General features: G+C 40.4%; 1 protein-coding gene across 2 annotated transcripts in view; it reads right to left on the bottom strand.

Moving 5' to 3' along the window:
- Nucleotides 1-14,283, bottom strand: part of PRRX1 (paired related homeobox 1) — a 66,771-nt gene that overhangs the window by 16,659 nt on the left and 35,829 nt on the right. The gene's annotated exons all lie outside the window — the stretch shown is intronic.

Raw genomic sequence — 14,283 nt, 5'->3', positions numbered from 1 at the left:
GCAAGGGCCAGGACTCCTCCCCAGTTCTGGGCCCTTATTATTGATTACACTAAATGATGTTTACTTACACAGTTTCATCACAAAATATACCAGCCCCTCTCTCCATCACGGACACATGGTCACAAGTGCACATTATACAGACAAGAGAGAGTCTAAACCAAATCAGAGAGGTTTCTATTTTAAGATGCATTCTCCTTAAGTGCAGTGATAAAGTCATTAAAAACTTCATTCCTTGCTGTTGCCCAAATAGGAGTCAGCTTAAATCCAGATTAGGGCCAGAGACAGTATCAGGAACCAAGCAAACCTACTAAGAAAACACAAGGATGAGGAGCTGTTCCCTGAAACAGTTGCACCCCACACTGAGATGTAGGGTCCTGAGGACTGAGGGACCTCTGGGGAAAATAGCACATCACGGAATTTTTACCTGCAGAGGTCCTCCCTGAGTTAGTTCTGAATTTTCCTACAGCCACCTTGGTGTGCCAATCATCCCATCAGAGAGTAACATGGGCCCGTCCTGAAACCCCTACCAGCCCAAGCACGACTGGAACAAAGTGGTTGACTAGCTGTGCTAATGCCATGATCAGTTATCCCAGATGCTTGAACTCCCAGAGCTCATAGGGTTATGCACAATTCTTTATGGAACATGGTTGTGCAGAGAGGCTCAGTCCCAAGGAAATTACAAAGAGTAAAGACGAGAATAAAGGAGAAATTGTTTATTTACTCCATTTTTAACCAAAAAGGGAGCACTTGGCTCCTTGTTTCTGGCACATCTAATCATGGCTTTCTGTGACTAAAAACACACAGCACTCTCAACAAAGCTGCTAGCAAGAATCAAGTTGTCTTACACCTCAGCTGTAATATCATTGTTACCACGAAGTAACAAATTAGAGCCTGTTCCACATTTATGTTCGGGTTCAAAGTGCAGGTTAGACTGGAGGCTCCTGCAGAGCAGATCTCTGGATGCCTGATGAATGAGACTGCTCATCTTTGCACTCCAAGATTCCTTCCCTCTTAGGCTCCTCTAGGACTTAGAACAGACACTGTATATTATCCTTGGTAATTAAAGTCCCAGATACAATAAACATTGGCTAATTTTTTTCTCCTATGGGAAACATGAAACTTCTCTTGTCCTCGGAAAATTGTTTGTATAGGAAAAAAAGTGTAAGATCTTACCCAATTTCTCAAAGAAAGAAGTTGCTGGACTGGGAAGACCAGTAGTCTCTAGTAACCTGGACCCCCAAGATCTCTCAGACACTGAACCAGGCAGCAAATGTGAGCTGATCTGAGGTCCCCAACACTTATACAGCTGAGGACTGCTGGGTCTGGCCTCACTGAGAGATACTTAACCCTCACACCTAATCCTTGGGAGCCTTAAAGAGGTCTGGTGGGGCAGGGGTTGGGGGTGGGGACATCCTCTTATAGATGGGGAGGAGGAATGGAATGGGATGAGAAACAGTCACAGGTTGGACCAGGAGGAGGATGATGACTGGTCCGTAAAAAAAAAAAAAAAAAAAAAAAAAAAAAAAAAAAAAGATTAAAGAATTATAATAATGAGAGAGAGAGAGAGAGAGAGAGAGAGAGAGAGAGAGAGAGAGAGAGAGAGAGAGAGAAGTTGCTGACTATCATTCCTGACTGATGGATGCAGGAGCTTCATTAATTCTTTCTTCATGATGCTATGGTACTCTGATGGAGCTTCTGTCCTGCTCTGCTGAGACTCTCAGATCAGCCTCATTTTGATGATGGAGCCATTTAAATCATAATTTTTTTAAAGATCTCCCCAGGCCTAGAACATCCCAGCTAACATGACTTACATCATTTACCTATTAGAAAAATTAGTTGACAAAACATCAACACTGTAATTCAAACATGTAGAACCAAACACCGTTTAGCATGTACAGTTTCCTCCCTGTTCAATTGTTTGGAAGCATTTGCAGTGTTCTTTTTTCTTCTTCATATTATATCTCTTGAACATAGTTCCCTATGCCTAGCTCTTCTGGTATCTCTTTGTCTTCAAGGACTTTGAGACAATACCTTATTATGAGTTTTATGTTTCCATTCAATGTGAATCTGCAAAAAGTCTTTAGCTTCTATACTTTTCTAAATTTGAGACCAATCATACTAAAAGTTACTATTTTTTGTCAAAAACCCAAGATTAAGTAAATACTCCAATTTTTCTGCACTCAAAATTCCTTTTCTTGCATAACCACAAGTTCTATGTCCTTTTCTTCTGTCTTGTAATCCTGTTTCTTCTTGTACTGCCAAGTTCTGATCAAGATCAAGAACAACTTGATGTCTTGTTCTTAGTACTACAACCTTCCCCATCATCTCTCCGTAGTTCTTTGAGATCTTTCACTGCTGACTGAAATTTCCCTGACTGTCCACTATAAAACCACCAGGGAAATGAAGGATTACAGTTTATGACACAGAATAAATACCAGTGATGATCTGAAGTGATTCCAGCCAGAGTTTCCCAGTGTATGTTCTTGGTTTTCTTTTAACAAATGAAAACATCAGTTCAGATCATGTTGAAAGTGAAAATAGACATGCAAGTCACAGGGGTCCCAGGAGCCCGGCTCTGGCAAATGTCCTTCAGAACCCAAGTCAAATGGAAAGAGACAACGAGTAGGCAGCAAGGTGACTGGAGCAGCAGCCCATTGACTCCTCTGTCTTTGCTCACTGCTCACAGCCTGAGAGTTTTCCCTACCATTGAACAGGGCCCAGTACAGTGTCTTCCACAGCAGGAGAGGATAAATAAATGCTGCTGAAGTTTACAAATTCAGGGCACTTAAAAAACGTGTGATAAACACATCTACCAGAGTTGAAGCTCTGGGTAAGAGCAAGGGGAAATGCAGTGAGGGTTTATCATAGCAGGAGAGTCATCTTTCTGCTAGGCCAGCTACAGTGAAGACTAATTTCAAATTGCGTGGTTCAGAGGCACTGATATGCAACTGGCTGATGGGACAGACACAGTTCTTAGGCATCCTGAAGGGATTGGGTTTTATCAAGCTTTGGAATAACAAGGAGTTGTGAATACATCTTTAGAAAAAGAGATCGACTGTAAATCCAAGGTAGCTTTGTATGTTATAGGTTTGGTATTTGAATGTATTGCAAGTGTACAGTTATTACTACTTTCTGGATAAAATGACTAAACTGACTCACTGGACAGATGCAATTTCATTTGGAATCTTAAGATTCCACACCAAATGCAATGCAAGAAACTCCCTAATCTATTCCCCCTCATTCTGCAGATGAGGTAAGGACTGAGCAGAACAAAGTGATTTGCCCAAAAGAACAATGACATTTTGAGATTTCTAGACAGAAGTGGGGGCCAGGACACCCAATTCTACTCTGTTCTTAAGAGCAAAGGCATGCTGTGCAAGAGAAGAAGCCGTCAGCAAGGAAAGTGGACCTAGCCGTGCAAATGACTCACGGGAAATGATTTCTCATGCTAGCTGTTATAAAAATATTATAAGGCTGGTCCGTGAACAAGAATCAATGTGTAATGTACCATTCCTGCCAGAAGGCCCATATGTGCATCTTTAGTAGCTGTTAAGGTCAGATGTTCTCTGCTTTCTTCCTCTGATGCCTCCCTAAATACCTGTGGTTATTTGTGCACAACAAAACACCTCTGCCTTCTATCTCTTCTTAAGGAACACATGAACACACTTCTCTTTCCTTTTAAAGAACACATTAAAACTGATGTGTCCTAGGAAGCACATCTCACGTTTTGCTTCCAATGTGAAGCCTCGGCCAATAGTTTCAGTCCATATCGATCTATCCCTTTCTAAATTGCCATACATATGTTTCTATTTTATCAAATGCTATATGAAAATTATAGTTCAGTCTAGACCCTCTGAATGTATGTAGCAAGAGATGAGCAGCTTGGTCTTGATGCGAGTCACCCCAATAACTAGAGCCAGGCTGTCCCTGAATTTATTGTCTGCCTGTAGATCATATTCCCCTAACTGGGCTACCTTGTTTGGCCTCAGTGAGAGAGGATGCCCCTAGTCCTACAGTATGGAGGAGCGGGGGCGGGGACTGATACTGGGATGTAAAGTGATGAATAAGTTAATTAATTTAATTTAAAACTTTCTATCCAATTCCTCCTGGGTGGACATTTTCTTCTCTGAGAATACAACCATTGTTATGAAAGGGAGATGGGCAGCCTAGAGCTGGTGACAATTGCTGGAAGAATGGCTCTATACTGTCACATAAAAGGAGAACCAAGACTTAGAACCCCCGCCCCCTGCCCAAATGCTCAGTGAGTCCTGAATTCTGGTGATTCTTTTTAATAGTGAAAATCAACTAGTTAGGTCAGGACTACCTTTGCTTCTGGGTAATTTTAAGTACAAAAGGAAAATTAAACCTTTTACAGCGAATCTTCCTCAGATCAAGGCACAGGCAATGACTTGGGGTCTTGTTTCTTTGTAAATGCAGAGCTCAATCCTTTGGTTTCATCTCTTATGTGAAAAGCATCTTTGAGATGAATGTGCAGTTTAAATAATCAGAAACACATATGAGACAGAAATGCTAAAAAGCATAGTGTTTTCAGAGGGTCAGCGTGTTAGTGGCATTGGAATAGGGACCAGAAACAATTGCAAGATAAACTGTATATAATACATGGGTTGGAAAGAAACCACTAACACTCACCCTGACTGTAGCATAAAGTTCACTCTATTCTGTATGAGGCTGCTGACATTTCACTAGAGGTAGAGTGAAGAAAGCAGAAAGCACCAAGACCAAGCAGCTATGGTAACCCCTACTTACTAAGACCTTGCACGCTTCCCATGCAGTCTCTGACTTTATCTGGTGTCTGAGGTCCAAGATCAAGGGTCATCCCAGTGTAATTTAAAGGTACAGTAAACACACACACACACACACACACACACACACACACACACACACACACACACACACATATATATATCTATATATATATATATTTAGGAAGAAAATCGCAGTAAAAAATGTGTTCCCTGTGCCTGAGTCACATCAATTTGGGAAGAAATCTGATGCAAGAAGATAAAATGCCAACTTCGGTAGCAGAAACCAACCACCACATCAAACCCTGCCGTCTGTCTCCAGGCTGAAATCATGGCAGGCGAGCAAATCTGAAGTGCAGACCGCTGATCACTTTATGGGCATTGAAGAATGTTTTCAAAGCAATTCACATTGCACAACAGCTACTTATTTTAATGGGATTTGTGTGGTTCAAGCCCTGTAACCTTTAGAAAATTGAAAGGAAGCATAATTGCAAAAGCCACTAAGAACTGTTTTTGCTTAGATTGCTGGGCCCATGAAAACCATGAAGACAACTGTGGTGCTCATTAGCATTTCTTTGAGTACACTTAGCTTTTACTGAAATGGGCACGTTATTATTATGCACATCCTTCTAATACATGCCCCGATAAGTGGCTCGGGTACCACGTAAGTGGAGACACTGTTGCAATGTAAATGGAGCTTAGAAATAGATGCATAGCAATGACCAAAGCCGGGTTTAGCATCATGCCTTCTTCTTCTCCACAGCATGGCACTTGCATGGTCTTCCATCACTGAATCTCATCCACTCTGACAAATTATGCAGCTATTCAGTCATTATAGGTATTTACCTATAGTGCATAACATATGTAATGTATAATGATGACCTCAGAGCTTCCAGGCCCACGCTGTGTGTGTAAAATGAGACATGTGCTCTTGCCTTTGCCTTCAAGTTGGCATGTATTTTTTGGCTTATTTTTGTTAGGTACTGATCTAAATCTTACAAAATAATATTAAAACATGTAAAATGTGATTGTTAGGGAAAAAGAATGTTCTAGAGACATGAAAAGGGGTTGGGGTGGCATGGGGCTGGAGAGATGGTTCCATGGTTAACCATGCGGATTATTCTTGCACAAGACCAGAATTCTCAGAACCCACAACAGGTGGCTGATAACCACCATAACTTGAGCTCCATGGAATTTGATGCCCTCTTCTGGCTTCCACATGTCCACAGGCAATTGCACTCACAAGCACAAACACACACACACACACACACACACACACACACACACACACTCAAGCTTTTAAGAAATTTATTTTTAATGGCTCTTTAAAGGTGAGTCTATAGTACTGTGTATAGTCTCAAAGTTACCTTTCTCATTAAAGCCAATCATTCTTCAAAATAGAAAACACTAAAAACTGTGAAGTGGCTTAACATGGTTGGTATTACTTTAAATCTCTCATCTTCTCTAAATTTTTTGGATCTGTAAGGCAAATGTATTTCCATAGTACTAAAAATGTTAATATAATCCATATCACATTTCTGTGCTTTAACTCCTAAGATGTGTCTTAAGGCATTTCAGATCAGAACTCCTCAGGGAATCCAGTACAAACAAACCTTCCTATGCAGTCCTACATGAGAACTCTAACTTTCTTCTGGAACTGTGTAGACTGTTTATAAAGCTCTAGGTTTCATCTTCAGCACCACCAACTAATAGTGATAATAATAACAATAATTATAATAAAGTATTGAATTATTGGAGAGAGTATCTTCTCTTTGCTAGAGACATGAAGATCTGGCTTTAGATATATATGCTACTCTGTTTTTCTATGGGAAATATTAAAAGAAAAGAAAGAATAAGAAGGTAGAAATAAGAACCCTTGATTAGATCTACCTAACTGTAATGGAGGGGGGTATAGTGGGACAGAGGAAAAAGCTTAGCAGCTTAGAGACTAAGATAACCATGTTTTCCTGCAGGCCTCCCTATTATTAACTGTGACTGTGAACAAAGTGCTTCACTTTTCTGAGCCTGTTTTCAGAAGAACAGAATAGAGGACAGGACTTAGGTCTCCAGGTTGCCTGGGGCATTCAGGAATGCATCCTAGGCAGCCAGTGGGGCATGGAGAAGGCGTTTGAGTGTGACTGTCCTGCTCTCACTACTGATGTGATTGCTCCTTGAAAATGGACTAATGAAAGCCATTTTACTGTTCTTTCTCATTGTCCTCTGCTTCCTGTTTGTAATGACCCATCCTATCACAAAGTAACTGCAGGAGAAGTTCCCCTACCTACAGTCACTACTGCTTGATCAAGTTTGATGAGTGTGTAGATGAGGTTGAGTGAAAAAAAAATTGACTCATAAAATCTGTAAAAGTCAGTAGGAACTAAGACATGGTGGTAGACCCAATAAATCATAAGGAAGTCCACAATTTTTCCCAGACACGCAACTAGGGGGATACTCTTCTGCTGTTAATTCCTGACTTTCCACCTAGCCAAATTTTACCTCTAAAATTTACTTCTGAAAAGAAATTCAAACATCAAACAGATGCATGCACTCAAATAGGTAAGGAATTCATAGCTTTTGTAAAGGGTCTCAGCAGAAATTAGTATATTAGAAAACACTGGAAAAAGAAGGCCAAAGGCTAAACACAGGCTGTGAAAATTCAAATTATTCTCAGTTCATTTGCTTTGTGTTAACTAATTTGGTTGCCACATGGGTAAACTAAAAGTCACATTACTCAGTATTTTCACAGTGACTTTTCTTTCTTCCTCTTCTTTTTTTTATTTAATTTGCGTGTGTGTGTGTGTGTGTGTGTGTGTGTGTGTGTGTGTGTGTGTTTCTAAGCATTTGGAAAAATTTCAAACAGGTTTCTGAGGGAAAAAAAGAGAGAAAACAAACAAGGAAAGAAATGACAAAGGAAGGCAAAATTTTAGGAAAAGGGTAATTTTGAATCAGATTTTAAAAGCTTTCCAAACTTTTTAGTATTCCAGGTATATGGTCCCCTAGATGATGGCTGCCTACACAGACAGCTCGGGGACATTCTTCCTTTGTAAAGAGGTTTTCCAACTTTAAGGAAGGCTTAACTTCAATCATGACATTTCCAGTAGGAACTGGCAATATTGTGTGGATCAACCTGCCCCAGGTCATTTTTAAAGACATTCTTTTATTTTTGTTACATTTTAAAATATTACTCTAAGATCTGGGAGGAAAAAAAAACAGGCTCTAGGAGCCAAATGCAAGGAGAGAAATGTTCATGCTTAATGAATGAGCTCAGCCTTTGGAAGGATAGGAAGAATGGAACAGAAAGGGCTCTTCTCCTTGGATAAAAAAATTAGTAATAATTACAAGGCATTTAAAGTCTTAGAGCATGACTTATACTGCCCTGCATGCTGTTATTCCAGAGTGAAAAGACAAGATGCTTCTAGGAGAAAAGCCATAGGGAACAGAGAGCTAGTTGTCCATCACAATAAACTGCGGGAGCGAAGGGCTCGCAATAATCTGCCTGTAAACGAGGAAGTCTGAAGGGGAGATTACCTCTGGATGGTTACTGTGGTCTTGGATACCAAAAGGATTGGAAGGCAGAAAGATGCAAATGTGCTCAACATAAAACATATGAGATTGAAGGGTGATTTTTAAGTAAAGAAATGAAAATTCTCCCCAAAGATCAAGAAAAGGAAAAACATACGTAGTGGCTCAAGCTTAGAACCTTCTTGTATGGTTGGGAAGTGGACACTTCTCAATCACGTCTCTTGGTTTTAATGCTTTCATATGGAAAATCTGTCAGCATCTCAGTGAGGTTAGGTTGCCATGAAAAAGTCCCACAGGCTGGGAGTTACATAGCAGAAATTTATATCTCACAGCCTGGAAACTGGGGAGCTTTAGCACCTGAGTGAGGGCCTATTTCGTTCCTTAAAAGTAACAATGTGTGAGTTGGGGAGGTCAGTGGCTGTGTTTTCTTGAGACAACATCTTTGTTATCATATTCTTTGTTTCATATTCTGTCTTGAGGGCTCCACCCATTACTTCCCCTAGACCTGACCTTCAAACTTGTCTGTCTCACTGAATGCTACAGCTATTAACACATGAAGTTGACTGGAGATGACAGTGGGGTAGGGAGAAGAAGGAGCATTTACTGGACGAGAACTGCTCTAATCCAAAGAATTCTCTCACATACTTTTAGAGGATTCCAGTTATAAGGACTATTATACATGATTGCATCTTGCTTTAAGATGCATTGGGTCTTACTAATTATTACTAGCAATTCTGGAAGTTGAATACAGACTGGAAAACAAGAGGATTGGGTTCTAATTCAAGGAGTTGTTGGCCAAGTCTGTCATGTCAACCTGAAGTGCCACCAACGTCTCACTGTGGGGTTCCAGGGTTAGCTTTTTTTCTTTCTTTTTTTTTTTTTTATTTCCAGTATGTATGTAGCCAAATAGAAAGGTTTCAATAATTATTTGTTTTTGATGACAACTAAATTATGCTCTGTTTGATGGTAGTGTGCTTTTTTCTTTCTTTTTTAAAGGAAATCATTGCCTGAATTATAAATCATATTTGCACTATAATTAGCATGCTTGGGAAAATCCTGGGAGATTGATAAATGCCTGGAGGCCAAAAGGATCCCACTGGGATAAATCTCTAGATTGAAAATCATATGAATTTTATTTTATAAGAAATAGTTCATGTATAATTATTGTCTAGACAAGAAAGAGCTCTACTGGTCAGTTGTCCTGTCCTCTAGCTGACCTGAAAGGAAACAGTAACAACTACAAACCATTTCCATTTCTTCTCCCGTCTTTGACCTTCTTCCCATGAGTTGGAGGGCATCCACCTTACTGCAAACCCTGTTTCTATCAAACACTGGAGACCAGTTCTAAAATTACTGACACTAACTATGCTCAAAACCAACCGATCATAACTTTCACATCCTTTCATCACCAGCCCAAATATCTACCAATTTCATGTTGCCAACCAGGAAAACCAGGTTTTCTGGATGCAGAAAGGTATAACGTACAGTCTGTCCTCAGAGGATTTTGTGTTGACTTGAGAAGCAAAGTGGCAAGCACATCAACAGAAAAGTAACAGCAGAGAAAACATGTCTATTTAACTTAATGGCCACCAGAGCCAACGGTAGGCAAGGGAGGAGGACTGAGCTATCACGTGCTAGGGTAGAGAAGCAAACTTCACCAGTTTCCTTCTCTCAGGCTGGAAGCTCAGCATCCTTCCTCAGTTTCAGCATTGCTTCCTCTCCACTCTTTACACTCTAGTAGTAAGTAGCACCAGTGATGACTATTGTCTTCATTTTCATACTTCAACTGTGTCTCTTGTGGCCTAACAAAGCATCCTTGGCCTTACCCTTATCCATACACTTTGCATCAGTGGTGCCTTCTTCTCTTGGAAGTCTCAGCTTCCTGCTAGCTCTTTGCATGAACCTTGTCTACCAAGCAGCAGACCTCTCTTTATTATTTACCACACTCCCAGCACTTTATCCCATATCATAACCTTATGAATTCTTATGGTAATCTGTAATGTCTTATATTCAGGGTTGGTGTAGTCGACCATTATGTCTGGAAGGCAAGGACTTTGTCTGACTTGTTAAGTATGAAGTTATAGCGTCCAGCAATAGTACCCAGCATTGTTTAGGAACTTTTCTTAGAATAAATAAAGGGATACGTTAAATTGGTTAGCGAAAAATGTTCTCTATGACCTACCCAGTTCACACTTAGCTACCAAGCATCCAAGTCTTTCAGGCATCAGTTTCTACTTGAAAATAAATTGGACACATAAATTTTCAAATGACCAAGTTTCACTGTAGTGAACCTTATATTCATCTTCAGATCTCTGATGTACCTTCTCTCTCCGTAGTTTTACGTCAGAAATGGAACCCTTGAAGGCAGATGAAGGAAGTGTAACACCACAGTCCTAGTAGCCTTCAATAAATGTTAGATTCTGACAATGGGGACCGCTACAAAATTACTGACCAGTTTGGTCTTGTGAAGAAGGCAAAGGAAATTTTGAACGATGGCTCAGTATGACTCTTTCTGTGTTCTAAAGAACATGTGTACTTCAGATTTTTTTTAAGTCAGTCATCTCCAGGGACTGTATTTGTGAGACCTGGCAAGGAAAATTCTGGTGAATTCTTGGCTAATTCTCTCTCTCTAAGATACAGGAACATGACTGCCCACCAACCACTCTTAGAACTCTTCCCCAGGGATTTGCCAGTGTCTTCACTAGAAAGGAAGTTCATGTACTGGGGGCATAAGAGAAAAAGAAAGTTAAATTTGGGCAAAACTCCCCTAAATTCCATGTGAGATGATCTTATTCCACTGAGTCATGTGCCCCGATTTTAAGCATCCTAAGGAAGTCCTTGTTAATAGATGCTCCTGTCAGCCTGGGTTGGAGACTGTGAGAGACCTGTGTGTCACTGTGACTCACATCATGACCACTCATCCACACCCTAGCATCTGAAAGCTGGTGGGAGGAAGTCATGCTGTCCCAAGAAGCCAGGGTAGAGGATGGCCATTAAAAGAAGGCTTTATTGATTGAGAAGAAATTGGTAGTTAGAAGAGGATGTCACCGTTTCAGTGGCCCTTGGGGTATTCCCACTGCCTCTGTTTTCAGTATGCCTCCCCCTGCTGCTCACTTTTCTTTCCAGATCCTTGGGCTTTGTCTCTGCTTCAGTATCTTGTTAAAACTTTCTGACTATTCATTTTTTTTTTTTTTAGCGTAAAGAATGTTTATGACTGGGAACAGAAAACACACAGCTACCACAGTAGAAGGATCAGATAGCAGCTCCTACATTTTAACAATCTAGCAAGAAAAAAAGGTAAATTTGGAATTGCAAAAATTTCATTATCTTAAGAAATGGTGTCTTGTAGTGAAATGAACATTAATCTGCTCCAGTAGTGATGATTGAGAAAGATTAACCATTCCATTTGAAGTGCTACTGATTCCTTTTAAGGCAAACTTTTTAAAAATTATGTTTTATTTTGAGACAAGGTCTCTCAATGTGGCTCTGTCTGTCCTGAAACTCACTCTGTAGACCAGGCCAGACTCTAAACTGAACCCAGAGATCTGCCTTCCAAATGCTGGGGTTAAAGGAATGCACCACTGCCACCCAACTAAGGACTGATTTTTTAAAAATATTTTTAAAAGTATGTGTTATGTGTGTGAGTAGGTATGCGCATGAGTCCAGGAACCTGCAAAGTTCAGGAGTGCCTTAGAAGATCCCCCTTGAAGCTAGAATTGCAGACGGCGGGCAGTAAGGTCTTCAGTGTGGGTATTGGAGAATTAATTTGAGTTCCTTGCAAAAGCATTATGAGATCTTAACCCCTGAAAGCCCCAACGGGTGATTCAAGCACAAATGGCAGACATAGGATTGACAGTAAAGGGACTCATAAATGTGTGCTGTGTGCATGCACACACACGCATACACACACGCACACACTCACACACACACACACACATACACACACACACACACACACACACACTCACACACACACACACACACATACACACACACACACACACACACACACACACACACACGCACAGGAACACGCACTCACACATCCAGAACATCCACAACTGAACTAATAACAACAGTGCTATAAATATAAGAACTCGGTTTTCCATGGTGGGAAGGCCCAGGCTCCTGGGCGGTGAAAGATTTACTTATTTGGAATGTCTGCACAGCCCACTAAAGCTGCTGAGAGCTATCCTCATTACCTGGTGGGATACTAACTATATCTGGTAACTCACTTTGACATATTAGTTGCTGGTGGGAGTTCCCAGATAATGGCTCCTATGACACTGCCAGCTGGACTTAGCTTCAAAACAAAGGAACATTAAATAGATATTTCAGACGTTTGAAATTTAAATAAGGCGAAGCAAAGGATGTAGGGTTCCAAGTGAAGCCAACTGGCACACTGCACTGGTTGGCATGGCCCAGCACCACATCAGTGGGATCTTAAGTCATTGTACAATTCAAGCATGGGGGGGGATTTGAAGTTAATGAAGACATTGAGGACAAATCCCAAAAAGAAAAAAAAAAACTTCTTCCATTAAAATTTGAGTGTTTATACATTGACGTTGAGACTGCCCAATTCCACTAGAACCCAAATGATACATGCACCTTTGGGGCCATTTGTGGTGTGTATTTCAAAGTTCTGAGCTAAGCCACTACGCATGTTTTATGTGTCCCTCTAGAAAAAGAGGGGTTGTGGTCAGAACTAGAAAAATAATGGCATAGAGCATCCGGTCACAAGAGAAGAGAAGTCTGCTAGATTCCAAACTCAAGCCTCTTCCAAGAAAAGACTGAGAAAAACAATTTATTCTCCAAATTTGATTTGAAAGCCTAATACTCAGCATTAGAAAACTTTCTGTTTATAAAATATACCACATGTTCAGACCACTGAGGAAAACCTGGTTATCATTTAACCTGCTTCAATTGTGACTATCTAGACAGTGAGTTACTCCCCAACCATCATATGCTGGGGTGGAGAACATGAGTTACATGTATGTTACTGGCTTTCTGATGGCTATCCTGTGTCTCAAGGTTCCTTGAAGAAAATAGTACCACTAAGAAGGCAGCTTGCAGATGGCCCCAGACTATCCCTACAGTGACCCACAGCCAATAAATCATCTCCATTTTAGGCACCCAGCTACACCTATGGTTGCTATAGCTATTTTGAGTGTGTTTTTTATGGTCTCCAGCCAAAAGCCAACCACAGCCTCAAGATTTTTCAGTCTCAGAAAAACAAGTTCGGATCTCCATCCCCCACTCTATTATTACATGGTTGGAGCAAAGTTCCATCAGCAAATCATAATGAAATGGTGTGCTCAGCTTCTGAACATTTGACAGGTTAAGTTTCTATAGGTCTTTTCTTCCAAAGATCATAAAACATCCCTCATATGCTATTTCATTTATATTCTAATTTTTTGGGGAACAGCAAAGGAGCACTTAATACAACTTCAACCAAAAAGGATCATTTAATATATTTTAAGTCAACTTAGCAAAGTCCCATTTATCTAATTAATTGCAGGGAACAATAACACCTAGCAATATTTTGGCAAAAAAAAATAGCCAATGAGTAGGTTTATTATTTTTACCTTTTGTCTGTGAGGTGTGGTTGCAACTAGAGAGATAGTTCAGTGGTTAGGAGCTCTGGCTACTCTTCCAGATAATCCAGGTTCAATTCCCAGCACCCACATACAGGTTCACAACTGCCTGAAACTCTAGTCCCAGGGGATCCGATGGCCTGCTCTGGTCTCTGAGCTCACAGACATACATGCAGGTATTAACAACAACAATAAATAATTTCTTTTTTCATATTCACAACCTATAGGCCACATTAATTATATTTTTCTCCCTTTAGTTGATATTTGAGTCCAACAATTTACTACATTGCAGTAGATTTTTATATTAGTTGGAAGACTGAGTTTTCTGTCATTTACTTCAGCAAATGCAGCCAGTCCAAATCCATTAATTGGCAAATGAAGAAAACAAACCCTAAACATTTTCA

The sequence above is a fragment of the Micromys minutus genome (genome assembly GCF_963924665.1).
Source record: "Micromys minutus genome assembly, chromosome: 1".
NCBI lineage: Eukaryota > Metazoa > Chordata > Mammalia > Rodentia > Muridae > Micromys > Micromys minutus.
This window is presented reverse-complemented; position numbering and strand designations above follow the sequence as displayed.